The sequence below is a fragment of the Bubalus bubalis genome, chromosome 6, assembly GCF_019923935.1.
Source record: "Bubalus bubalis isolate 160015118507 breed Murrah chromosome 6, NDDB_SH_1, whole genome shotgun sequence".
Taxonomy (NCBI): Eukaryota; Metazoa; Chordata; class Mammalia; order Artiodactyla; family Bovidae; genus Bubalus; species Bubalus bubalis.
This window is the reverse complement of record NC_059162.1, coordinates 66,211,057-66,235,457: the sequence shown is the minus strand read 5'-3', so window position 1 is coordinate 66,235,457 and position 24,401 is coordinate 66,211,057. Positions and strand designations below refer to the sequence as shown.

General features: G+C 43.3%; 1 long non-coding RNA gene and 2 pseudogenes across 4 annotated transcripts; all 3 read right to left on the bottom strand.

Moving 5' to 3' along the window:
- Positions 1–2,851: 2,851 nt before the first annotated feature.
- LOC123334084 lies at positions 2,852–6,076 on the bottom strand (annotated as a pseudogene).
- Positions 6,077–12,059: 5,983 nt separating this feature from the next.
- LOC102411555 lies at positions 12,060–16,944 on the bottom strand. Of its 4 annotated transcripts, XR_003110130.3 has the most exons (4): positions 16,622–16,944; positions 16,382–16,498; positions 13,363–13,515; positions 12,060–12,266 (listed from the first exon to the last, which is right to left on the bottom strand). It is a non-coding gene; the product is annotated as an uncharacterized LOC102411555 (long non-coding RNA). The 4 variants fall into 4 exon arrangements; XR_006551848.2 differs by lacking the exon at positions 13,363–13,515; XR_006551847.2 differs by lacking the exons at positions 12,060–12,266; positions 13,363–13,515 and adding an exon at positions 14,783–15,619.
- Positions 16,945–22,921: 5,977 nt separating this feature from the next.
- Positions 22,922–23,686, bottom strand: LOC112585782 (annotated as a pseudogene).
- Between the last annotated feature and the right edge of the window lie 715 nt (positions 23,687–24,401).

The window sequence follows — 24,401 nt, the reverse complement described above, 5'->3', positions numbered from 1 at the left end:
CTTATGCTCTAAAAGTCTTCAGGTTGCAGGCTTCAACCAAGAATGTGGTCCTCAGCCTCCAAATGGCAGCATCTCTTTCAGGAGGAAGAAAGGAGAAAGAGGCAAAGATGAGATAACGAACAATAAGCACCAGTCCTTCTTAAGGAAGGTTCCTGGAAACCCCTTTGTAGAGTTTAGTCATGTGCATGCCTAGCTGCAGGGGAGGGTGGAAATGAAGTCTTTGTTTTTGGTGCTCTTGTGCTCAGCCATAGCTAGAAGGGAGCATAGATATTGGGGAACAACTCTGTGTCTGTTATACTCCCCAAAGTGTCTCCCATAGGCACAATTCCAGGTAAAAGCTTAAAATGAACTTCCTGCAAGTAAGTAATACTGAGACAGTGAAGGACAGGGAAGGCTGGTGTTCTGCAGTCTATGGAGTTGCCAGTAGTTGGACACAACTTGGTGACTGAATAACAACAAAAAATACTGAGATCCCATCTCAGAATTATTTGTTGTATAATGAATTCAGGGGGACTTTTACTCATCAAAAATTTGCTTTCTCTAAGGGAGGTATTAAAAATGTTTAAGAAATCACTGACTCAATGGACATGAATTTGAGCAAACTCTGGGAGATAGTGAAGGATAGGGAAGCCAGAAGTGCTGTAGTTCATGGGGTCATAAAGAGTTGGACATGAGTTAGGAACTGAACAACAAAGGAAACTCTACAATCTATCTTTTCAAACTTAATTGTTTTGGGGCTCACCAGTTCATCTGTAGGGACTTCCCTGGTGGCTCAGATGGTAAAGTGTCTGCCTACAATGCGGGAGACTGGGTTCAATCCCTAGGTTGGGAAGATCTCTTGGAGAAGGCAATGGCAACCCACTCCAGTACTCTTGCCTGGAAAATCCCATGGATGGAGGAGCCTGGTAGACTACAGTCCCTGGGTTGCAGAGTCGGACATGACTGAGCGACCTCACTTTCACTTTTCACTTTTTAGTTCATCTGTCACTACTATTAGACTAGGAAACTACTTTTATTAGAACCTCCCAACTTGTTGTTTTCACCATTTCACCTTCTCCTGCTTGCTCTTCCCAGTGGTGATAAAGACTTCACCAAACACTTCCTTGCCAAAAATGTTGCCAGGCTTCCTGGTATAATGTGATGCTCTTGTACCCAAGTCTCTCCTGTAGTCCTATCACAGAGAAAATAACCTTCAGAAGAATCCCTTGACATTCTGCTCAAGTTGTTAGGTTAGTTTGCATATTTGTTTCACATAAAAATTTAATAATTTCAAGGTACTAAAAATATTGGGGCTTTGAAGCAATGTACATTGGTTTTCCAATTTCTTCTCACTGCATGTAGGTCTTTGCAAATGATAGTGCCTACCTTTGTGTTTTGAGTCTTTGCATATTTATCTCCAAAAAGGTTTCACTGGAATCTACAGAAACATCCTCTGACACACTTCTGCCCCGCTCCTCCACACCTTCCCACACATGTTTACTTCTGGTGATTAGTGCTTTCAGAAAATAGTCACTCCTCCACAAAAATATCTGGGATTTCTACACAATTGAATTTATACTTAAAATACTCCATCTGGACACACGAAACAGTCTATGGTCTTTAAATATAAAAACTTGTAGTTTTTTAAAAAAATTATCTTTAAAACATTTATTTTTAATTGAAGGATAATTGCTTTACAATATTGTGTTGATTTCTGCCTTATGGCAAAATGAATCAGCCATGGGTATACATATGTCCCCTCCCTCTTGAACTGCCTTCTCACCTCCCACCCCCTCCCACCCCTCTAGATTGTCACAGAGCCCTGGTTTGATTTCCTTGAGACATACAGCAAATTCCCACTGGCTATCTATTTTACATAAGGTAGTGTATATGTTTCCATCCTCCTGCCTCCCCCCGCCTGCCACCCCTGTCCATAAGTCTGTTCTCTATGTCTGTGTCTCCACTTCAGCCCTTCAAATAGGTTCATCAGTGTAATCTTTCTAGATTCCATATATATGTACTAATATGTGATATTCGCTTTTCTCTTTCTGACTTCACTCTGTATGACGGTCTCTATGTTCATCCACCTCATTAGAACCAACTCAAATGCATTCCGTTTTATGGCTGGGTAATATTCCATTGTATATATGCACCACAGCTTCTTTATCCATTCATTTGTCGATGGACATCTGCTGCTGCTGCTGCTGCTAAGTCGCTTCAGTCGTGTCCGACTCTGTGCGACCCCACAGATGGCAGCCCACCAGGCTCCCCCATCCCTGGGATTCTCCAGGCAAGAATACTGGAGTGGGTTGCCATTTCCTTCTCCGATGCATCAAAGTAAAAAGTGAAAGTGAAGTCGCTCAGTCGTGTCCGACTCTTAGAGACCCCATGAACTGCAGCCTACCAGGCTCCTCCGTCCATGGGATTTTCCAGGCAAGAGTACTGGAGTGGGCTGCCATTGGGTTGCTTCTATGTCCTAGCTATTGTAAATAGTGCTGCAATGAACATTGGGGTGAAAGTGAAAGTCGCTCAGTTGTCCTGGACTTCCATAGGCCAGAATACTGAAGTGGGTAGCCTTTCCCTTCTCCATGGGATCTTCCCAACCCAGGGATTGGGCCCAAGTCTCCTGCATTGCAGGCGGATTTTTTTACCAGCTGAGCCACAAGGGAAGCCCGAACATTGGGGTACATATATCTTTTTCCGTTTTGGTTTCCTCAAGGTATATGCCTAATAGTGAGATTGCTGGGTCATATGGTAGTTTTATTCCTGGAGAAACTTGTACTTTTAAGATGTTTGGAATTACCCCAGAGGTTAGTTTTTTGAAAAAGTTGAATTGAAAGTGAGAACTTATTAGAAATGGCATTTACTGTGTTTTTTTTTTAATTTGAATTTTCATTTCTACATGTATCATTCTCTTTGGACTGTACACTTCTTGAGGACTGCTTCTGAGTATGAAACAACAGTTGTAAAGTGAAAAAAAAAAAGTTGCCTGTAGCTGACAGTGATGGTGACATGGGATTTGTTTTAACATGTGGCATGAAGCTTCCACAAAATAAAGAACACTACATAGGACTACAGTTATTCATTGTGCACTATTCATTCATCTCACAGGTATTTCTTGAGCAACAACCAAGCAGTCTGCACTGTGGTAGATTCTAGGAGCCAGTGTTGAGCAATATCGATACCATCCCTGTCCTTATGGAATTGTACACTATATAAGAGAAAGACAAGACAAAGAAGTAATAACTGTGAAATACAACGAGTGCTTGTTGGGGAAGCATGGATTGTTCTGGGAGCACTCGAGGGAGGCATTTACTCCAGTGACAGTCTTTATGGAGGCTTCACATACAGATACCTCATCTGAGCCTCACAAAATCTTCTGCAATGAGTAGTACAGGGATTACTCTTCTTATTTACAGATGAGGAATTAGCCTCAGAAAGATCAGCAAGACTCAAGTTCCCATAGACCCAGACCTGGGCTTGGAACTCCTTCAATGTAATGCTCTCAGCACTGCTCCTTACAGCAGCTGAAGTGCTGGGAATGTGAGCTTTGTGGTGTGAGGCAGATGCTCCCAGGCTTTGCAGTGCCCTTATCCCAAGCTTTCAACTCCCACTGGCATCAATTAATTAATTCTTGGCCTGTATTGCAGCTGCCTAGAAGTCATGCAAGTGTTTTGACCAGCATGGCTCTAAGTGCTCTTTAACTAGGGCTAGTAATCCAGTGTTCCTGCTGGTGACAGCCTTTACAATTAGGAAAGGGGCCAGAGGCTCTTTCAAGCAGACACAAACTACAGAAACTCAGCCATAAAGCCTTAGTAGAATGAGGCACCAAGCAGCAGTCAGCTAGGTGGGCTTTTTTCCTGTCCTATTAAGGAGAAGTTAGATTCCCCAAAGAGAAAACAATATTAAAATGCCCAGAGTTCACTTGGCTTTATGTTTAGTACCACTGAGTTGAATGGAGGAATGAACACAGCTGTTGGGCAGGACATTTTCCCTTAATGCTCTGTATTCCCACCTATACATTATTCCCTGATTATTCTGGAAAAGTTTCTTTCTTACAATCTTTTGAACTCATTGAAAATTTTCAAGTGATATTAGAGTTTTACAGGAATAATGTGCTCTAGCAATAGCTCTGGCAAAATTGAGGAGTTGGTGATAATTATTTCCTTGGTTTGTAGTGTAGTAGACATACCATGGAAGAGGGGTTGGCAACCCACTCCAGTATTCTTGCCTGCAGAATCCCATGAGCAGAGGAGACTGGCAGGCTACAGTCCATAGGGTCACAAAGAGTCAGACATAGCTGAAGCAACTTAGCACACACGTGTGCAGATATACCATGGGCTTTGGAGTCAACCTAAATTATCTCAACTCCTTCACTTTCTAGCTATGTCATCATGGGAAAGTTTATAGACTTCCTTGAGCGTCAAAGGTTTCTTCAAATGATAGTTGTAAGGATTAGAAGAATTACATTTAATATATCTAGTACAGTGCCTGGTACACATGATTGGTCCTCAATGAATGGAAAATATTACTACGAAGGTTAAAAATCACTTTTTTCCCTGGTAACTCAGTGTGAACTCCAGCATCTCTTCTAAGCCTGACTTTTCTGGTAATGTAAGTTCCTCTGGTCCTTTACTTTTACTATAAATATCTTATTTTGTGTCTTCCATAGTTAGGGCCTATGTGATTATTTAACTCACGAATACTCAGTAATATTAATTTACAATCTTGCTGGTGAGATAGGATGTTGGTAACAGACCTAGGCATAACAGGTGAACTGAGTGATGCAGACAATTGGTGCTATGGGATTTCATTTTTCTTTTTAACAACTGATTATCAGTTTATTAAAAAGGTTGACTTAGGCATAGGCAGTGGTGACTTCCACCTCGACTCCTGGCTCATTACTGATGGAAGTGATCTGCTTGACAGTCTCAGGACTGTGCAGGTCAATGAGTCGCTTGTGGATCCTCATCTGAAATTGATCCCAAGCCTTAGAACCTTCACCTCAAGGAATTTTTTCTCATAGTGATTCTGTCTTGGTAGGCCTCAGAGTCTGATCAGGTCCTTTCACTATCAGATTCTTTTCCTTCCTACCTCTCATCAGGTCAGCACATACCTTCTTCAGAGACTTCACATTGTGGCTGGTGAGAGTGATCCTCCACCTTTGGCTCCAGTGGAGTATTACCGGTGTCTTTAAAGGGCATGGCTGTGGTGTGGTTTCCTGACCAACTTGTTCCTCAGCGAGAATGAGCACTGGGGAGGCAGGAGCAGGACTGGGTGGCACAGGGCTCTGCTACAGCGGTGTCTGAGTCTTCCTCAAAGAGCATGGGATTTTTAATAAAGAAAATATGACCATGGCCTGGGATTTCTGAGAACTTGCACAGACAGTCAATAATTATCACTTGGATAGGCCAGGTGGGGAATTCTGGAATCTGGAGCCAAACCTGGCTAGGTAGTGACAGCAGATAGAGAGGTGAGAGATTGACTTTCAGGTATTGATGGACAAAACATGGTGTTTCAGGGGTAATGGAAATAGATCAGAGTTCAAGCACGTAACTGGCCAGGAGGTCAAGATAAAGCATCTAAGCTGTCCCAATAGGTACGCAGTGCCCAGGGATGGGGACTTTGGGGAAGATAATATTCAAAAGTCAAAGAACATAGTCATGCACAGTAAGTCTTCTGCTGACTGAATTCCACTTCCTTCAGCAGGAGAATTGGGGAATTATCCCAGTCCTTGAAGGTTTTCAGGGTCCAAATTGTGATGGTGGGGTGAGATAGAGGCAGTGTAGATAATTCTAAAATTTAAGTGAATATGTGAATCTTAGGACAATGCTTCTTAAAGTCTCTGGACCATCTGTTTTAAAATTGCCTGGGAGGCTTGTAATAAATACAGATATTTAGAACATCTGGGGGAATGGATCCTGAGGATATCCGTTCTAAATAGGATAAACAGAGAATTATGTACTTTAATCCTAAACAGTACTGGATAATTCATGTTAGATGCCAAACTTGAGAGCCAGGTCAGAGAGTCCTGAAACAAAGAATCAGAGACCCTGTGAAGAAGTCAGACTTTTCTCACTCAATGGAAAGCGGTGTGCAGAAGGGCTGGTTATATGGAAAAGAAAACTGTTCACAAATCTTTTGTCCTGACAGTAGGATTGCAAGTAGGATTTCAATTTCCAGTCTGGAGAGTTGGGGTTTCTGGAACAAGAAAGAAGACAAAGAATACCAAGAAAACGAAATAGAGCACAGAGACTGGAGATTGGGCAAAATATGATACAAGGTCTGCAACAAGGTTGCCTGTTTAATGTCCCCCCTGCCCCTCAACCAACTAGCTGTGGGCTCCCTGAGGGCCCAGCTCATAACATCTTCATCCTTATTTCTTTTGCACTTGATATAGGGCCTGAGCTTCCTAGGTGGCTTGGTGGTGAATAATCTGCCTGTAATTCAGGAGATGCAGGTTCCATCTGTGGGTTGGGAAGATCCCCTGGAGAAGAAAGTGGCAATCCACTTCAGTATTCTTGCTGGGAAATCCCATGGACAGAGGAGGCTGGCACGTTATAGTCCATAGTGTCACAAAAGAGTCAGATGTGACTTTGGGATTAAACAACAATAACAGCATAGGGCCTGGCACCAAGTTGGCTTTTAAATGTTTATTAAAGAAACAAATAAATGGACGATTGGACTAGTGGCAAAGACGATTTAATGCTGAGCTCTGGAATGTGGACTAGTTGCTCAAAGTCTCCTGGCTCAGTTTATACATGGTCCTGGGAGTTGAGGTGGGGCTGCACTTGAAGTTTTGGAGTTGGATATAGGAAGCAACTATGTTGACTCAAAACATAGACTGAGCTTACAGTTAGGATAGTTTAGGATGTATTCTGGAAGAAAAGTGTGATTTGAATATGCTTTGAGGGCAAGACAGACATCATATGACTCAGGTCAATCCAACTCACTAAACATTAATTTGGCATCTACTCTGTGCAATGGATGAAAATTCAATTGTGAGTAAAATACAGTCCTTGTGCTGGAAGAGACTAAGAGATAAGAAAGGACCAAAATATAGTGTTATAGAGGATACTGAATTCCTTTTAGGGGTGTTAAAGGTCAACAGCTGCAGCAGCACAGGATTCAATCTCCACAGAAGCAGATGGCAAATGCCCTTGGCTAGTGCCAACTTGTAGTTGACATACATATATGCAATAGAATATTACTCTGGAATCAATCTGAGTCAGTTGAACTGAGGTGGATGAACCCAGAGCCTGTTATACAGAGTGGAGTGTGCCAGAAAGAGAAAAACAAATATTGTATATTAATGCATTTGTGTGGAATCTAGAAAAAGCATACTGATGAATCTATCTTCAGGGCAGGAAAAGAGATGCAGATGTAGAGAACGGACTTGTGGACACACCCGGGGAAGGAGAGGGTGGGATGAATTGAGAGAGTGGCATTGAAATATATACATTACCATATGTGAAACAGATAGGTAGTGGGGAGTTGCTGTGTAACATAGGGAGCTCAAGCCAGTGCTCTGTGATGCCCTAGAGTGGTGGGATGGGGGCAGGGGTTTGGAGGGAGATTGAAGAGGGAGGGGATATATGTGTAATATATTTATGGCTGATTCATGTTGTTGTACGTTGTAAAGCAATTATCCTCCAATTAAAAACAAACAAACAAACAAACAACTAATTGCTGCAGAGATACTAGTGATAAATAAGGGTTTAAGATAAGTACCATCTGAGTAAACTCTTTGCCTTTGAGTAGGCTCTCCATATCCAGAGAGTGTGTGAATACTAATGAAGAGATTCTCCAGGCTCAGGGAGGGCACTTTTGGTTGTCTCTTGTCTATTCTTCCCTCACCCACAGCTGGCCCTTGCTAGCTGATCTGCCCTGAAAATGCAATGCAGTTCTGTGACCTGGAGGAAAGTTCACAGGTCCCAGAGCACAGGTGGGTCTGTGATGTTTATCTATTGACTAGCATGAACATTTTCTCTACTCTGAAGAGTTCTTCCTCAGATCAAAAGCATTATAAATGTGCATTATTTCGTAGGTCTCAAACACACCAGTTGTTGAGAGCAGAGCCCGGAATTTGTCTTTTCACCAAATGGTGTTCAGCCCTGGGATCAGGACTTAGAAATCTTACCGTGAAGATTCTTATTATCAAAGTCCTAGCGTCATATTTTCTCAGTCAATAAATGTGTTAGAAATTTGTGTGAATTAAAATTAAAAAGACATCAAAACTGTTCTCTTTTTCCATTCTTTCACTTTTTCCTACCTACCCTTACACAAACCCAACAAAAAATATTCTCTGCCAATAAACTCAGTGTTTACAGAATAACAGAAATGACTTATCATATGGTATGATTTTGTTGTGTTGTAATGACACTCAAGAAGAATGTTAGATCAAAAATAAAAACATCTGAGTTATGTTCTTTTTGATGGTGCTCACTAAATTGTGTAACTTGGGGGCAAATTACTTCAATCTTCCCAGCCTTAATTACTATGACATGAAGGGTTAGATTGGACTCTATGTGTAATTCCTTGTAATCCTAAGAATCAAGGATTCTATAAGCTACCCAGCAGTGATGACATATTTCTTTATGTGAGGTGGAGAAACTGGCTTCCCTGGTAGCTCAGTTGGTAAAGAATATGCCTGCAATGCAGGAGATCTAGGTTCGATCCCCGGGTGGGGAAGGAAATGGCTACCCACTCCAGTATTCTTGCCTGGAAAATCCCATGGACAGAGGAGAGTGGGAGGCTACAGTCCATGGGGTCGCAAAGGGTCAAACATTTCTGAGTGTCTGAGCATTATATAGAGAAACTGGAATGCTGCTCTGGAAGACTCTGTAAACCTTGTAATTCCCTGGCTGTGAGACCTAGGAAAGAACTCAGAACAACAGCAGAGACATCAATGGCTTATTGGACAGGGGATCTTATGCATCTGAAGCAAAAGGTTCTGAAGGAATATCTCACCATGTACAGCAGATGGCAGGCAGGACATAGCAGCAGTCTTCACTACTAGGGGGAGAAGGAGGCTACCAGTTGTCAGGTTGGTTCCTCAGTTACCAGGGAAATCAGCAGCCAGGGCAGGGGGCAAGCACATAGGCAGTTACCGATTAGGCTCTATGATTAAGAGGGAAGGTTGATCAGGTGAGTAGGGTGTAGGTGAAGCAGGTACTGGTTGATTGGGGATGTACAGACAGCAAGAGAACAGCCATCTTGGGTGGCCTGACCACATACCTGTGTAATAAACACTTGTTGACTGCTTCATCAATGTCTATTTCTTCATTTCTCTAACAGTCTTCAAATTTTTTTCCCTTTAGGGATATGTTTTCCTTTACTCAGCTACACACCTGGTGTGGAATGGACACCATATTTGGTAGATCCTGTAGGGCTGAAACCAACCAGTGTATCTCATTCCCTGGGTGAGGCAATTGGTTCCAGGATGGTTATATGGCCAGATTCAAGACAGTGATGGGGAAGAAATTCCCCTGTTTGCTGGAGGCTCCTGGGAAGCAGGCTTCCATTTTCATTTGTGGGAAATAGGTGAAGAGCTCCTTTTCTTTTGGCAAGGTGGAAGAGGTGAGATGTAGAATAACTGCTCTTACAAGGGAAGCTGAGAAGGGCAAGCTGTCATTCAGAGGGTAGGGCCAAGAGAATCATAAAGGAGCCAAAGCCTAGGGACTCTGTGAAGTTCTGGAGAAAAAACCTGCCTAAAACTTCTGGCCTTTAAAAGACTTGTGAGCCAATGAAGTCATGGATTTAAGCCAATTCACACTAGTTTTTCTGTTGCCAGCAACTCAATACTAAATGTATTTCTGACTATTAAGCTTTTTACCCCCTGAAATTAAAATCTTGCTTATTTCTGAATTTTTATTATAGCCAACTCCTAAATCTCTACCTGTGAAAATTTGAAAGCAACAAAAATGTAGGAAGAGTCAGTGCTTGGCACACTGAAGTTGCTTTATAAACGTTGAATGAATGAAGTGAGAATAAATTAAAAGGAAAGATAATATTTTTTGGACTTGGAAGCGGGTAAAATTATTTTATAGAATTACTTTTCTTGGTAGGGGGCACATGCTAATGAAGAAAGGTATGCGTGATCATAAAGCTAAGCTGCTGGGCCACCACAGGCAAGAACTATCCTTTCTCTTCTCCTTTGAGATGTTGCTTAATGTTATGGTTTTTTTTTTTCCCTTGCAATTTACAATTCAGGGAGAAAGGACCTAAAGTCCCCTAATAAATTTTGCTTCAATTGAATCTATTGATTAATTTAATGGATGTTTTATGGTTCTTGCAACAATCTCTGCACTCATGAAGTTTACTATTTAGTAGCAAAGACTCATAATCAATAATGATTACAAAGTTGATGAATATTATGAGAGAGGAAATATTGGGAATTATGCGAACAGAGCAAAGGGACATAACCTCAACCAGGGTAAGGAAAGCTTCTTTGTGTAAATGATATTTAAGCCGAGATCTGAAGAATAAGTAGGTGAATAGAGAATAAGTAGGTGAAGAATAAGTCAGATGAAGATGGACAGGGGAAATGTGTTCCATGTGATGACCTAATGAAAGCTGGGATAGAAACACTGGGGAAGACTTGAGGGCAGTTCAGAATAGATGAAGGGAAGAGGGGAATGGTGAGATAAAGCCAAGGGAAGCACTACGTTTTGCAAGTCTTTGAAGGAGTTGGTGAAGGAAGGTCAAGTGAAGGAGTTGGGGCTCTGTTTAAAGGAGAGTGGGAGGCTTCTCGGAGAAGGCGATGGCACCCCACTCCAGTACTCTTGCCTGGAAAATCCCATGGACAGAGAAGCCTGGTAGACTACAATCCATGGTATCGCAGAGTCGGACATGACTGAGTGACTTCACTTTCACTTTTCAGTTCATCTGTCACTACTATTAGACTAGGAAACTACTTTTATTAGAACCTCCCAACTTGTTGTTTTCACCAGTTCACCTTCTCCTGCTTGCTCTTCCCAGTGGTGATAAAGACTAATGAGAGTGGGCAGTATTCATGGCCCTGTGTGAACTCTCGCAATGGTTCCCTCTAATACTTTTATAGTCGCTTAGTCAGAAGGCAATGACATCCCACTCTAGTACTCTTGCCTGGAAAATCCCATGGACGGAGGAGCCTGGTAGGCTGCAGTCTATGGGGTCACTAAGAGTCGGACACGACTGAGCGACTTCACCATGCATTGGAGAAGGAAATGGCAACCCACTCCAGTGTTCTTGCCTGCAGAATCCCAGGGACGGGGGGAGCCTGGTGGGCTGCCGTCTATGGGGTCGCACAGAGTCAGACACGACTGAAGTGACTTAGCAGCAACAGCAGCAGGGAGGCTTCTGGTGGGTTTAAGCAGAGAAGCAAGAGAACTAGATTGGCATCCAACTTGGACCACGTGTGGCGCAGGGTCCTAAGGGCCCTCCTTTTAGCCCTGCTCCTCTATGCCTCTGCACTGTTAGCTCTACTTCCTCTCTAATTGTTGTCTCTTTCCTTTTAAAACACTGAAAAAAAATAAACTGGGCACTGTTTGTTTCCAGAACTGCTCACAGCACTACCTTCATAGGCAATTTTTTTTCCTGGTAAATCCAATTCTCCCTTTCTTAATTATGGTTTGGGTGTTTGGTTGCTGTGACCTGTAATTCAGCATTGATTTTCAGCTTTAAATCTTCACAGTGGGGTCCAGCAGGGCAGGCACAGACTCTTCTGGCCTTGTCAGTGACTGGCTTTCCTTGGAAAGAAGCTGCCCATGTGTTCAAGCTGTGGCCCTGTTTTGGGTTTTGGTATATCCAAAGCATACCTAGCTTGTCTCTCTGAGGCATGTGACCACCCTTTCTGACTCACAGATATCTCTGTCCTTGGTTCTTCCAATGGTTCTCCATACCAGAAATCCGAATTAGCCTCTGAAGGTATAAATCAAAGTCTTCAGTCCCCTCTTACGCCTGTTGTATGCACCCCAGGGCAAACACATTGCTTTGCTTTGTTTCCTTCTACTAAAGCAGTGGCCACAATTTTTTTGATACCAGGAACTGGTTTCCTCTGACTGCAGGTGGGGGGATGGTTTTGGGGTGATTCAAGTGCATTACATTTATTGTGTACTTTATTTCTATTATTATTACATCAGCTCCACCTCACATGTTCAGGCATTAGATCCCGGAGGTTGGGGACCACTGCTCTACGGGGTTGAGCCTTCTTTCAGGATCTGATTGTAGATTCCTGGAGGGCAGGGACCTCTGACTGCGTCTCGAGCTTTGTATATAGGGAGTGCTGGATAATACCAGTAGAATGACTGAAAGAGAAAAGACATTAAAAATTTCTAGTCTGGACTGGATGGTTATCAGAAACAGTGATTTGCTGAGAAGACACTGGCAGTTGGGTTGGAAAATGGGAACACCTGTGTTTGATAATTTGATAATCCTTATTGATTGATAATCATAATCATTGCTCTGAAGTCTACTTAGGACCTGACTTATTGACTGAGAAGGATTTGCACTTCTCAACAGGAAGGACACTACTCAACAGAGATGGTGTCCAGAGGCCTGTATTGGGCAATTCCTCCCCTGAATCTCCAGTATTGTTGAAAGGTTCCAATGAGATAATCCATATAAAGTGCTTGGGAGAATACCAAGGATTAGTGAGCAATCAGGTTCGTGTTTCTGTTGCTTATTATGGAGGTTGTGATCATTACAGAGAGCAGCCTGGCTCTGTGGATGGAGCTGGAATCATCCTTGCTGAAAGGTGGTAATCCTTCCACTTATTTGCTGAGCCATTGATTTCTGCAACAATGATTTATTGAGTGTTTAAATGTGCCAGATACTAATTCTACCCAGCTGAAACAGGTGTGTAAAGGTTGCTTTATTTTCAAAGATTTTGGTTTCCTCTTGAGGCATATCCTTTTTTCAGAAAATAGTTGCTGAGTATTAATTAATGAAGTGGTCACCTTTCACGTGTGGATTTAGGGCAAAGGGAGATGACATTGAGGGGGTAATGCATAGGTATTTCTGCTTTACCATGACTAACTACTATCTACCCTGGTTCTGCTTATTCCTATTTTTTGTAGTGCCACATTTAGTTCATTTTGGCCACACTGTGAGGCTTGTGGGATCTTAGTTCTCCATCAGCAGTACAGGTGCAGAGTCCTAACCACTGGATCCTTAGGGAAGTCCCTATTCCCATTTTTTGCTTGATTTTTCTCAAAGCACATTTCACTATCAGACATATTGTATATTTTATTAATTGAGTTGTTTATTGTGTGCTTCCCTTCACTAGAGTATGAACCCCACAAGGGAAAAGCTTTTGTCTGTTTTGTTCAATGCTGTATTCTCAGCTTGGAACTGCGCCTGACACGTGTCCTAGAACTATTTTGTTGAGTGAATCTGCCCCACCTTTGAAAGCTCCATCTTATACGCTGGTTTTGCCATGCTTTCCCTAGACTCTCCTCTAGGGCTGGAGTTGTCTGGTAGGATATCTGACTCTTTTGCCTTGTTTGTCCTGCTCTTTGGTGCTTTGCAAAAGACACTTTTGAGGTTTCTAGATATCTGGAAAAGAGGAAAGATAGCATCTGGCCAGTAGTTCACTAACCATCTTGAAGATTTTATTCAGATGAGAGCTGTCTGCTTTATTTCAGAATCCATCAGGAATAATTCTCATTTGGAAATGATAACTGTTCTAACACGTTTATTATATACTATACCAAGGGCCTTACCTACCTTTTTCTCACTTCATTCTTACAACAAATCTATTGTTATCAGTAATAATAGTAATATTATCAGTAATAAATATTATCAGATAATAAATATTATCAGTAATAAATATAATATTATCAGTATTATTATCTAAAATTTTACAGGTGTGAAAATCAAAACAGACTGATTAAGAAAAGTAAAGGTCACACAGCTAGTTAGTATCCTTACTGGAATTTGAACCCTAGTCTCACGGACTGAAAAACTCATCCACCAACTAGGCTACCCCTAGGCTGTTTGGAGTTCCTATTACGGGCTTTGTTTTATATTTATGCCAATTCTTTTATCTTAAAGAAAGCAAACTGACTTGATTTCATTGATTCCTGAGACCAGTGGCTGTCCTGCCTTGCAGATGTTCTTTACCTTGGCAATAGCAAGAGCATATTTTAAATAACAAAGGATGGAATATAAGGTTTTATGTTAAAGATCACTGTAATAGCTTCCAGCAATGTAACTGGTCAGATAGATACATAATGCTTGCTTCAAAACAATGTGTATTTCAAAAGGATGTAGAACAGAAGTTCTCAAACTTTATTTAGAGTGCATAGAAGGAACAGCTTGTAGAACTTCAAACATTTGAGCCTTCCTCCCAGAGACCCTGGCTCAGCTGATGTGGGGAAATTAAGTTTTTAATAAGTCAGATGACTTTGATGTCAATGGTCCTTGACCACAGTTTAAGAAACACTAACATGGAAACATCAGGAAAAAAAAAATAGAATTGAGGAAACCTAATATATAGCTTCAGAAAGGGGCTAATGTATAATATCAACCAATCTATAATTTCAAGAGCCTCAGCATGTCCCAAACATGCTTCAGATCTCTTTTGCATGTGAACTTGATAGGTTCCCTGAGAATATTGTAAAGAGAATTTGTTGATCAGTCCTTAGAAAGTGAAAGTGAAGTAGCTCAGTTGTGTCCGACTCTTTGCGACCCCGTGGACTGTAGCCTACCAGGCTTCTCCGTCCATGGGATTCTCCAGGCAAGAATACTGGAGTGGGTTGCCATTTCCTTCAGGGGATCTTGCCGACCCAGGGATCAAACCCAGGGATCAAACCCAGGTCTCCCGCATTGCAGGCAGATGCTTTAACTTCTGAGCCACCAGGGAAGCCCTAAAAATATCCAGTAAGGTATGCAAGACTGTGTGTGTGTGTGTGTGCGCGTGTGCGTGTGTGTGTGTTGCTGTGGGGCAGCAAACATAAAGTGTAATGATACTGACATATAGGCACGGACCAAGATGATTTGACTCCTTGCTTGGAACAGTGCTTTATAATCACCGGGAAAGGACTTTTTGAATAGGTTATTGGAGTTGTCACCCAAATGTTTTCTGACAACTCAGGGGGTAGCTTTTATCATGTTATTTGAAAGACTGTCCTACAGGAGACTAAAAAGGTGAAACTACCCTTTACAGGAGATTTACTAAAAAAAGAGAGCAGGGTCACATTTAGCAATCTAGTGTTCTTGCCTGGAGAGTCCCAGGGACGGGGGAGCCTGGTGGGCTGCCGTCTTTGGGGTCGCACAGAGTCAGATACGACTGAAGTGACTTAGCAGCAGCAGCAGCAGAGAGGTAACAAGACTGGAGAGAGAATCTTTCCTTATATTTGTGAGAGCAACAGGGTCAGCACAGGAGAGTGGTGGGACAGCACTGAGAGGCTGGAGAGGACGGTGGTGAAGGACATCCATGTCACTGCGGTGGAGAGTGGTGGGGCAGCACTGAGAGGCTGGAGAGGACGGTGGTGAAGGACATCCATGTCACTGCGGTGGCGCTGCTGCCAAGAGCAGCATCAGCAGGGACTGGCGAAAAAGGCAGGGAAGGACTCGGCCACTTCAATAGGAGGAAGGCTAGGCCTTGATCCCTAATCACACCTCTTGATGGTGACAGAGCCTGGTTAAAGCCAGGGTCCTAAAAATAACTAACATTTAGTATAGTATTTACCACATGCTAAGTCTTCATCTAAGTCCTTTGTATTTATTACTCTCAGGTTAGATTCTTTATCCTATTTGACCTAAAAGGTGGCAGATGTGGGAACTGAACCCGGACCAAGTTCAGCATCACTGTGTATAAATGCTGTGCTTTATGGTTTCTCCCACATGCCTTAATGCCAGTTAGCTTTCCCTGTTACAGATCATATAGGTGAGACCCTGGCCAGCTGTGTCTCTAGCCTGTGACATTATTAATTGGTAGGGTAATAAGAGGGGATTAGTACCCATCTTGACTAGGAATATGACTCTAATGACTCTTGTCCATGCCAGAACTCATAGAAGTTATCCAAGACATGTTTACTCGAATGAAGAATAAAAGAACTTGGCTTAAATGGCTTGAGGACATTATCTTTGAGTACCTTACATTTGAACAACTCATCCTAATGACAAAAGCCAGAGACTGTTTATAGTCATAAGCAGAACTGCTTGATACAGTCTGGTAAAATGGAGCATTACATGTCACAGCCAGGAAAATCATGTCTCCTTGAAATAAACACACACACACACACACACACACACACACGCACACACAACCAAACCAAAACAAGGTTCTGTTGGAAAAACAAAAAAGTCCAGACCCCTCATATCTTCTTTCTCAGCAAAGACAGAATCTGATTTGATAAGAAACCTTACACTCCTCTGATTGGTAATACACTGATAAGATATAATTATATATAATTACCTGTACTCTTCTTCTCCTCTTGAGGAACTTATATTCCATTGAAGGAAAAATAAAAATGCTGTTTACTCACTGCCTCTGAATCTCAGAGCTTTCCAGTGGTGACTCCTTTCCTTTTTACTAATGAAAAGAAGATGCAAAAGTAGAAGTTGATCCAGGAAGCCTGGAGAAGGAGGGTACTTTCTGAAAGTTAAGCCAGCAGCCAAGAACCACCCCCTCAGAAGATGAAGAAAGAGCAGTTACCTGAATGATGGTCACAGCGTGTGGATCCACAGGGCTCCAGCCGCCCTCCCCTGCCTCCAGTCTGTTCTCTTACCCACACTGAGGAACGTCCATCTCTCGGGCCTCTTTGGCACACCTCTCCCTCTTTGCACTGGACTTCACTGGGAAAACGGCTGTAGCATGTCTATTTGAAAGACAAGAAAACAGCATAGTTAAATCAGAGATTTAGATTGCACCAGGATAAGATGTGGGCAATTTATTTGTGCAGTTCTCAGTATCAAAAACAGCTCTGGGTACAACTATCAGGAAGATTAAAGAAAGTGTTTGCTGTCATCAAACTGTTCTTTTAAAAGATGTCAGGAAACAAAACATATTTGTAGCAAGATAAATACTGTGTACTGGATTCATAACAGAATGATTTATTAAACCCACACAATGTTATTTACTGTTTGAGGAGTACATGTGGTTTCTTACCTCATTGGCCTTTATTGGCCTTGCTGTTTTCCACAGAGGGCATCTGTCTGCACCACAGCCCTGAGTCTAAGCAAAAGCCCATGCGTTGACCAATTGGTATTCCTGCTGTCCTTGGGAGTGGATGTATTGGTGGAGTGGGGGAATCAGGCAAGACTTTCAAGAACACTTGATTCATTTTCAGAAGTTAAACATGAATGCAGCCTCTAATCATGAAAAGAGGATTGCTTTATGACAGGTTAGAAAGAATAAGTGTGTGTGTGTGTGTGTGTGTGTGTGTGTGTGCAAGCACAGGTGGGTGGGGGGAGCATACTCTCACACACATGGTGTTGCTGCTTTGTATCATTTGCTTCTTCAGTCTGAAAATGGGAAGTGTCAGGGTTTGCTGAATCCTGTTGCTGATGATGTACATAATGCCATAAGCAAGTGAAGGGCTTCTAGGTATGTGGTGACTCAGCCTTTTCCTTTTTCAGATATTCTTTCCTTCTACACCTTAATTTTGAAAAGCCTGGCAAGGAATTTGTGAGAGTCAAAAATCTTCAAAGGTTCATGTGCTCAGCGATAATGCTTTGTAAATAATTCTCTTAGAGGTGCTAAGCTTCTAATTAGGCAGTGGAGAGAAAAGTAAATCTCAACCTAATAAGCTTTGTTGCATTGTGTATCAGGAAACAGTGAAGGACTCAGACAGTCATAACTCTTTTATTTCAGGAAAATATTAATTAAAAAAGTCTCAATATGAACAGAAAACAAGAAATAGGGTGGAGCTATTTCCTATTCACTGGGTAAAATGCATCACCTGGTGGCCCCTCTGGCTTTACCCACCAAAATCACTGTCTGCTTCTCTTTCTCTGTCCTGCTCTGGGATTCAGGAGGCTGCCTTCTGTGGATTACCATCCCCAGTTCCCTTGCTGTCTGGCTTGTCATTGGATGTGGCCATTGACAGGCACTGGCAGGGTGCTGGAGGGTGACAGCAGAGGAAGATGAAGTGCCTGGATATTTATTCCTCCCCGCTCTTCCTGTACATCCCTGATTTTGACAGTGACTAAATCCCATTCCTCTACTTCGGCCAAGACTCAAATCGAGGCACCCCAACACCTCCCTTTCACAGGGTTCTGTTAACTCCACTTCTTTTTCTGTTGTGCTTGTGGAACTGCAGCCTGCTCTTGTTAGGCCCTGTAGGCTTTATCATTCCATGAGGGATACCTTACCTTGCCTACTCCTCTTTTTAAAAAGATATTTATTTAAGGCTTCACTGGGTCTTCATTACTGTGTATGGGTTCCCTCCAATTGCAGTGAGCGGGGGCCACTCTTCAGCTGTATTGCTTGCACTTCTCGTTGCAATGGTGTCTCTTGTGGAGCACGGGCTCTAGGGCACATGGGCTTCAGTAGTTGTGGTGTTAATTGTTCAGCTCAGTTCAGTAATTAATTGCCCTGTGGCATGTGGGATCTTACTCTACCCAGAATTGAAGCTGTGTCTTCTGCATTGACAGGTGAATTCTTAACCTCTGGACCACCAGGGAAGTCTCCCCACTCCTCTTAAACAGTACCCCTATTAAATGATGTTCCTTTGCCATTTGGGGTGTATCACCTTTTTTTTTTTTTTTAACTACAGTTCTATCTCCATCCTGTCCTCTTTCACCCAAACTGAGCCTCTTTCTGTTCCTCAAATACACATCTGCTCCTTCTCTGTGCTTTTGTGATTCTCAGTTTTCTTTACCTAACCCCAAGGACTCGAGGGTCCTGTTTAGTAGTTAGCTGGTTCAGTATCAGATGCTTCAATCGTTTCTGTACATTTTTGCTAAACAAATGTCTCTTCTTTGCTTAAATATACCTGGTGGCAGGAATTCACTGCCTCTTAAGGTATCAATATTCATTCATTCAATTCATTCAGAGAACAGCTCTCTTTTATGCAATATGTGAACCGTGAACTTCCTGATGTTCAAGCTGGTTTTAGAAAAGGCAGAGGAACCAGAGACCAAATTGCCAACATCCGCTGGATCATAGAAAAAGCAAGAGAGCTCCAGAAAAACATCTATTTCTGCTTTATTGACTACGCCAAAGCCTTGGACTGTGTGGATCACAATAAACTGTGGAAAATTCTGAAAGAGATGGGAATACCAGACCACCTGATCTGCCTCTTGAGAAATTTGTATGCAGGTCAGGAAGCAACAGTTAGAACTGGACATGGAACAACAGACTGGTTCCAAATAAGAAAAGAGTTCGTCAAGGCTGTATATTGTCACCCTGCTTATTTAACTTCTATGCAGAGTACATCATGAGAAACGCTGGGCTGGAAGAAGCACAAGCTGGAATCAAGATGGCCGGGAGAAATATCAATAACCTCAGATATGCAGATGACACCACCCTTATGGCAGAAAGTGAAGAGGAACTCAAAAGCCTCTTGATGAAAGTGAAAGTGGACAGTGAAAAAGTTGGCTTAAAGTTCAACATTCAGAAAACAAAGATCATGGCATCTGGTCCCACCACTTCATGGGAAATAGATGGGGAAACAGTGGAAACAGTGTCAGACTTTATTTTTCTGGGCTCCAAAATCACTGCAGATGGTGACTGCAGCCATGAAATTAAAAGACGCTTACTCCTTGGAAGGAAAGTTATGACCAACCTAGATAGCATATTCAAAAGCAGAGACATTACTTTGCCAACAAAGGTTCGTCTAGTCAAGGCTATGGTTTTTCCTGTGGTCATGTATGGTTGTGAGAGTTGGACTGTGAAGAAGGCTGAGCGCCGAAGAATTGATGCTTTTGAACTGTGGTGTTGGAGAAGACTCTTGAGAGTCCCAACTTGGACTGCAAGGAGATCCAACCAGTCCATTCTGAAGGAGATCAGCCCTGGGATTTCTTTGGAAGGAATGATGCTAAAGCTGAAACTCCAGTACTTTGGCCACCTCATGCGAAGAGTTGATTCATTGGAAAAGACCCTGATGCTGGGAGGGATTGGGGGCAGGAGGAGAAGGGGATGACAGAGGATGAGATGGCTGGATGGCATCACTGACTCGATGGACGTGAGTCTGAGTGAACTCTGGGAGTTGGTGATGGACAGGGAGGCCTGGCGTGCTGTGATTCATGGGGTCGCAAAGAGTCGGACACAGCTGAGCGACTGATCTGATCTGATCTGATCTGATGTGCCAAGTTCTATGTATGGTCTCATCTCTCAAGAGGCTCATAAAGAGGAGATAAATGTATGAATAAGCAATTTTGGTATAACCTGATATATGTTACTTTAGAGATATTCAGAGTGCTATGAGAGCATGGACAAGTGATCATTCACTTCCGGCTTGTGCAGTCAGGATAATCTTCCCCCATGGGGCAACATGTGAATTGAGACTTGAAGGATGAAAAGAAGCTCTTCAGACAAACAAAGGTGGGTAAACTGTGCCAGAAGAAAGGACTGAGATGTGCAAATGCACAGCATTTAAGAGCTCTCTGTGTTTGGGCTGTGACAAGTAGGTATGGCTAGTGAGTCTGAAAGTGTGGCCAGAGAGTTCTTTGTTGTATGCATTTACAATCTATCAGCACTGTGCTGCACAACTATGCTTCTTCCACCTCAAGACATCTGTAAAGTCCCTCTGTTTTCTTTAAAAAAGCTATCCTCTAAAGATTTCTTAGCACTGTAGCAATACTGCCCCTACTTGAGAGTTGATGAAGTGGAGGCTTACAGACAGTAAACGACCATGGACATGTGGCTGGTGGTGGAGATGGGATGACAATTCAGGCAGTCTGATTCCAGAGCCTGAGCCAGAAGCCACTGTGCATTCTGCTGTATTCCTTTTCACAGAGACTCAGGCTCCTGTGTCAATGTGGTGGTTATTTTTCAAGTAACTCTATCTTGTCAATGTTCATTTTATGGAAGAATATCCAGAGCACAAAATGTCATAGCAAGAAGGGAACTACTTGACCAGTGCAGTTTAGAGCAGGACTGGTGTTTCTACTCACCTTGAGACTATTCTCACAACAATGGAGAGGCAGACCACGTGGCCTTTCTTAGTTACATCTTACAGGTAAGTAATCATCAGTTCACAGTCAAAGTCACTATGTTAACCATTACTCCCTTATTTGCCTGCCTAATTCAGGTCTCCATTTAAAAGTCATTTTTGCAGCCCTTAAACTATTTAGGTCCCCTTGCCATATGCTTTCAGAGGACCTCCCACTTGCCCCAGTGTGATGCTTATCACAATTTATGGTAGATATTTTTCTAATGGTCTCTGTCTTCCCTGATAGATTTTTAAAGCTCCATGAAGACAGAGGCTTATTTTGATTGCCATGGAATCCGCTTAACTTAGCCTCTGGTAGGTGTGTTCAATGTGTAGTTATTGAATGAGTAAGTCTTTCTTCCCCTGCGCTATTATTTCCATCCCTCCTTGACCAAAAGGGTCACCACTATCTTGATTTCTGGCAGCATAGACTAGTTTTGCCTATTATGTACTTCATAAAAATGGAATCAAACAGCACTTACTCTTTCGTGTTGGTTTCTTTTGTTCAATGTATCACGTGTGCCATATATTTTCAATCTATATCACTTCCTACCAGAGTGCTAGGATAGCCTCCAAGATTTCCTACCTCCTCCTCTGCTTAGTTCCCCAGACTGGGAGTTTGATGGATTTTACTCCTGTGGTTAGGTCATGTTGCTGCTGCTGCTAAGTCGCTTCAGCCGTGTCCAACTCTGTGCATGTTAGGTCATGCTATATGATGCATGTGACTGGAAAGAGATTATTCAGGTAGCCCTGACCTAATCACTTAACCATTTTATTTTCTTGATTAACAGTTTTATTGAAATATAATCCACATACCATAAAATTCATCTGAGTTTTGTCCTGCATTCATTCTGATTGCCTGTGGGCTTGGACTTAACTCTGCCCTCATACTCTGCATCCTCCTAGAACTAATCCTTGGTTAGTTCTAGGTTCTACTCTTCCTCTCTTCTAGACTGATATCGTCCATCCTACTCCATTTTTCTTCATTGTTTGGTAACATTGTTTCTGTCTTGTAATAGTTATCTTAGGATATTTTTAATGTGTATGCTTGTCTTAAATTTTAATTTTTACCCAACTTACAGATAAATGTGGTTCTGTTGTATGTTGTGTTTTAATCACTAAATTGCTCCATCTCTTTTGTGACGCCACGGACTGTGGCCCATCAGACTCCTCTGTCCCTGGAATTCTCTAGGCAAAAATACTGGAGTGGGTAGCCATTACCTTCTCCAGGGGATCTTCCCAACCCAGGGGTGGAAACCAGGCTTCCTGCATTGGCTCCTGTATTGGCAGGTGGATTCTTTACTACTGAGCCACTAGGAAAGCCCACAAATAGAATAATTCACTTCCAGGCACACCTGAGGATGATCCTACCTACTCACAGTTACCCACCGATCAATTCCATCTTCAGCTCTGCCTTACAGGAGTTGATTTTTGTCCTTTCCAACCGAATTTTGGACTGACACAGCAGTCACAAAGGCTGCTGATCCTATGGACACGGGAGAGGAAAACTGGGCCAGGGAAGTGCCTCCCACATGCCCATTCTCTCCTCACTGCTTCCTGTCCCCACCCCGCAACTTTCAGGGAGACTTCTACCTCACCAGAGGAGGCTGGAAGCCGGATCTGGGTCACCCCTCCCCCAGATCTGAAGGTGCTTTTACACGTGCAGCCTGAGCCCTCTCCACAAGTGGGAGAGGCAAGCAGGGCAAATGCCCACTTTCGGCCTGGGTCAGGGCTGGGGTCGTGGTGGGACTGGATCTGGCTGCCTGGCCCTCAAGCCAGGCCGGTCTGCTCCAGGACGGAATCGGCCTTTCTTGGGGGCCTTGTCTAGGCGTTGCCCCGCCTTGGCCCGTCCTGTCTACTCAGCATCTTCTCCAGGGTGCTTCGCCCACATGCACCTGACGCCTTGGGGCCTCCAGTAGCAGGCGTTTGGCGTCGTGGATCTTTTTACCGCTTTTTCCCTTGAATTCCCCGGCCTTGCCCGTGTCCAGGTCCCACAGCCCTTCCAGCCCGGCCCGTGGCGCCTGCGGGTGCTGCCAGTAGTTCCTGCTCATCAGCGGCGTGAGGTTCCCCTGCGGTTTTTGCCTCTACTTCCAGCCCTGCTTCTTGCTGGCGGGCTACTCCTCGGTCACCTCCACCTTACTGAAGAGCAACCCAGGCACGGGTGTCTCTGTGGCCTCAGTTCCCACCGAGGCTGCCTTCGCCTTTGCTCTCCTTCCTTCTGCTCCTCTTTGGGTCCTGCTCCTGCTTTCTCTGCCATCTTTTCTTCAAAGCCGGGGAGACAGCTCTTTGGTGCTGCCCTGGCCCCCGGCCTTCTGTATTTTCTAACGCAGGTGCCGTCCCAGGACATCCAAGGCAGACTGAGTCCGGCTCTTGGGCCAGGCCGTCTGCAGTGGCTGAGGCCATCTTCCTGGTCTGAGACTTCTCTGCAGGGGCCCGTGTCCTTGGCTCCGCAGTCTTCTCCTCCATGCTTTCTCCTGTTCTTTCTTCCTTTTTTGGGGGCCTAACAGTTTCTGAGACTTGAGTTTTGCCAGCAGACTTGTGCTTCTGTGGCTTGGGTTGAGCTGGGAGCAGACCTTTCTGGCCAGGCTCTGCAGGTAGGCATCCTTTGCAAGCAGAGAACCCATGGCTGAAGGCCCTGGGCTCACTGGGGGCTTGCTTGGACTCTTACTCGAGGGGAGAAGGGCTGGGGTCCAGCGTCCCAGGTCAGCATCCGCACACCCCAACCCACCCCCGCAGCTGAAAACCACCGCATCTAGCCACTTTAAATGCAGAATCTTCCCAGGTTGGCATCCGCTACCTAGAAAATAGGGACTTCAGTCCTACAACTGCAAGGAACTGAATTCTGGCAACGACAATGGGTTTGGAACTGGATTTGCTCCCGAAAAAGGTGGCCAGCATCTCTATCACAGCCTTGTAATACTGAAAATAGAAAACCTAGCCATGCCATGCTGGACTTTTACAAAACTGTGCACTGGTAAGTGGTACTTCTGAAAAATTATTCTTATTTTTTAATTGAAAAAATGTGTTTCTGCTGTACAAAAAAGTGAATCAGCTATATGTATATGCATATCCCCTCCCTCATATAAGTGGTATTTTTTAAAGCCGCCGAATTTGTAGCAGTTTGCTACTTAGCTATAGGAAAGTATTGAGAGTATGGCACCCAACTCTTAGCTCTTTTGTAGGTAGTAATCCCATAAGACAAGTTGCCTCATTATATAAGCATTCTGTAGCTACTTTGTTACAGAGGAATCTTCATAAAGTTATGTTTCTTAAAAGTAGAAAATTTATAGATGCTTTCCTAAGCTTGCTTTCTGGTGGAGATACGTTTTTGTTGTTTTA